This window comes from Montipora foliosa, chromosome 5 (assembly GCF_036669935.1).
Source record: "Montipora foliosa isolate CH-2021 chromosome 5, ASM3666993v2, whole genome shotgun sequence".
In the NCBI taxonomy this organism is placed as follows: Eukaryota; Metazoa; Cnidaria; class Anthozoa; order Scleractinia; family Acroporidae; genus Montipora; species Montipora foliosa.
In genome coordinates, this window is record NC_090873.1 from 39,289,715 (window position 1) to 39,292,214 (window position 2,500).

Sequence of the window (2,500 nt, forward strand, 5' to 3'; positions counted from 1 at the left end):
CGTTTGTTTGTTTTAGTAATTCAATTCCAAAGAATACAGTATGTTAAAATCTCCATTAGCTATTCTCTGTCTTGGTTTAAAGATAACATAATTAGTCTTTTTAACATTAACTGAGAGCTTGTTACATTTCAACCACATATCATAATTGCGCAGCTCGTCATTTAAGAAAGAGATAAAGCCCGAGAACGGCCCTCGTGATGTGTATGGCTTAATACCATATACCTTATTTCATGATACTATTCATGAGGTATAGGTTGCATAAAGGTGGTCTTTCACAGGGCAATAATTGGCCACTTGTTTTTGACATCTGTTTGTTTGTCATTTTTTGATCCGACCGCAGACAATGACGTATTTCATTGTAAGTTTTGTAAAGGTTTTCCAACAGCATCGAGAAAGGGCGTTTCACGGGTCATAATTTGTTCAAAGCACTTGTTCTCACTTATGTGAGAAACGGAGAACAATAGCGCATTGTTTGTTTGCTAAGCCGACAGTTTGGTTTACATCGACTCCTGTTGGACATAACAAGCTTGGAAACGTTGTTAGCAAAATGTGTAAAGACGCAGACCTACAGGGCCAATTCAGCAATCACAGTCTGAGGGTGGACTGGAAAAAAGAATCTCAGATAAGTTGATTATGGAGCGTACGGGCCACCGAGATATCAGATGTTTACAAAGGTATCAAAGGCCTGATGTCTCTACCAAAATTGAGATTCCTAAAGCATTAATTAAACTGTCGATCCGAAGGATCCGTAGGAGAAAGGGAAGCCGAGTCCTCGTTAAAAAGAGAAGTAGATCAGTTAGTTGATGACGAAGTAAAAAGATTTTGCTAAGATGACAACAACGCGACTGTGCCGGAAAGGATCAAACAGTGTTGTGTTCCAGAATTGCTCGTTTGTAATATCCAAAGACTTGAAATTTTCTTAGAGTGAACACATAGCCTGCATGATATATGGGATACTACTGTATTTTCTATAGGTGCAGAATAAATTTGTATATTTGTGTTAAAGGGAGAAATTTTCTCAGAATGTTTGGCGGGGTCAAAGGACGTGTATGATTTGCTTTAATTGCTCATTACAAATGGCAGGGATTTATTTGTATATTGCCCAGGGCAGCATGGCAATATACAGATAAATACCGAGTATTTATAGAGATATTCCCCTTGCATTTATAATTAGCAATTTATTCAATTCATCAGCCTCGCTCTTCCCTGCTACATTCTCAAGCCCTCCCCGGACTTTCAGTTAGTTAAATATTCATGAAGTACGTAAGTTAAATAAAGGATGTTGAATAACAAAAGAAAACGTGTGATTCATGAAATAATAAAGATTGCACCCTTTTGGGGCCTAGGGCCCGTTTCTCGAAAGTCCCGGTAATTACCGGGACCGTTACCGGGAAACTTTATCGGGACCAAAAGAGTATTTCTCGAAGCAACCGTAAACTTTCCCGGTACTTATCGGGGCCGATAAAATAACCGGGAGTTACCAGGCTCTTGCGTACACTGCGACGCTCGTTATGAACAGAAGGAGAATGACTTGGCACTATAGATCTGTGCGACAAACTTGATGTAAAGAAGACCTTCCATCGTTCCTTTTACACCTTCTAGCAGTGAAGGCGGCTTTTTAAACATAAATGGCGGGAGAAATTTTGCGCAGGATTTTTTTGTTTATTCACGCTTTCTGTAAGCAACCCTTTTAGTTTGCTGGGAAGAAACGCTCTTTTGGAGTAATAGAAGCTCAGAATTACCTACAATTTCACAGCTTCATTTCTCATTTCAAGTGAACGTATCGCAAATGCACTAAGAGACTGCAATCTGCAGAAAATGTTACAACGAGGATAAGCGAAATTTTCGATCGCAGAGGCTTCGATTCAATACAAGCAGTAGTCCGTTACTTATTGTAGGATCCGGGTTCTGTAATCGGAATCTGTTTGTTTTGATCGGCCTCTGGTACTCAGGAACCCAATATGATCCAAAATACTGGTGTCATCAACAAAAAGTAAATGCTGAGTTAATTGGGAAGCAGCAGGGAAGATCGTTAATATATAATGTGAAAAGTAGTGGACCTAAAATGAAACCTTGCAATTGAGGGACACCACATTTAATAGTCTGCTTAGAGGAACATGTAGAATTAAATTGAACAAATTGTTAGCGACAAGAAAAAAAGCTTTTAATCCAATCCAAGGCCAGGCCACGAATACCATAACGTTCCAACTTGCCAAATAGGATTTGATGGTCAATGGTATCAAATGCTTTAGAGAGATCTAGGAAAACCCTTGCAGTAGTCTCCAGTCGATCAATTGCAGATGAAATTTTGTTAATATGGTGAGTAGATGCAAGAGAAGTAGAGTGGTTTTTCCGAAAACCAAATTAACAACAGTAGAGTATGTCATACTCGCATTTTTTAACAAACTCTATTAACCCATTGTACATAACTCTCTCAAAACATTTCGAGAAATTCGATAATAGAGAAATAGGTCAGTAATTCACAAAAAGACAAGGATCC

At 38.7% G+C, this 2,500-nt stretch overlaps 2 protein-coding genes across 2 annotated transcripts in view; both read right to left on the minus strand.

Moving 5' to 3' along the window:
- The window catches only part of LOC138004092 (uncharacterized), an 888,878-nt gene that overhangs the window by 763,999 nt on the left and 122,379 nt on the right, over positions 1-2,500 (minus strand). The window lies entirely within an intron of this gene.
- Positions 1-2,500, minus strand: part of LOC138004539 (lactadherin-like) — a 35,915-nt gene that overhangs the window by 1,047 nt on the left and 32,368 nt on the right. The window lies entirely within an intron of this gene.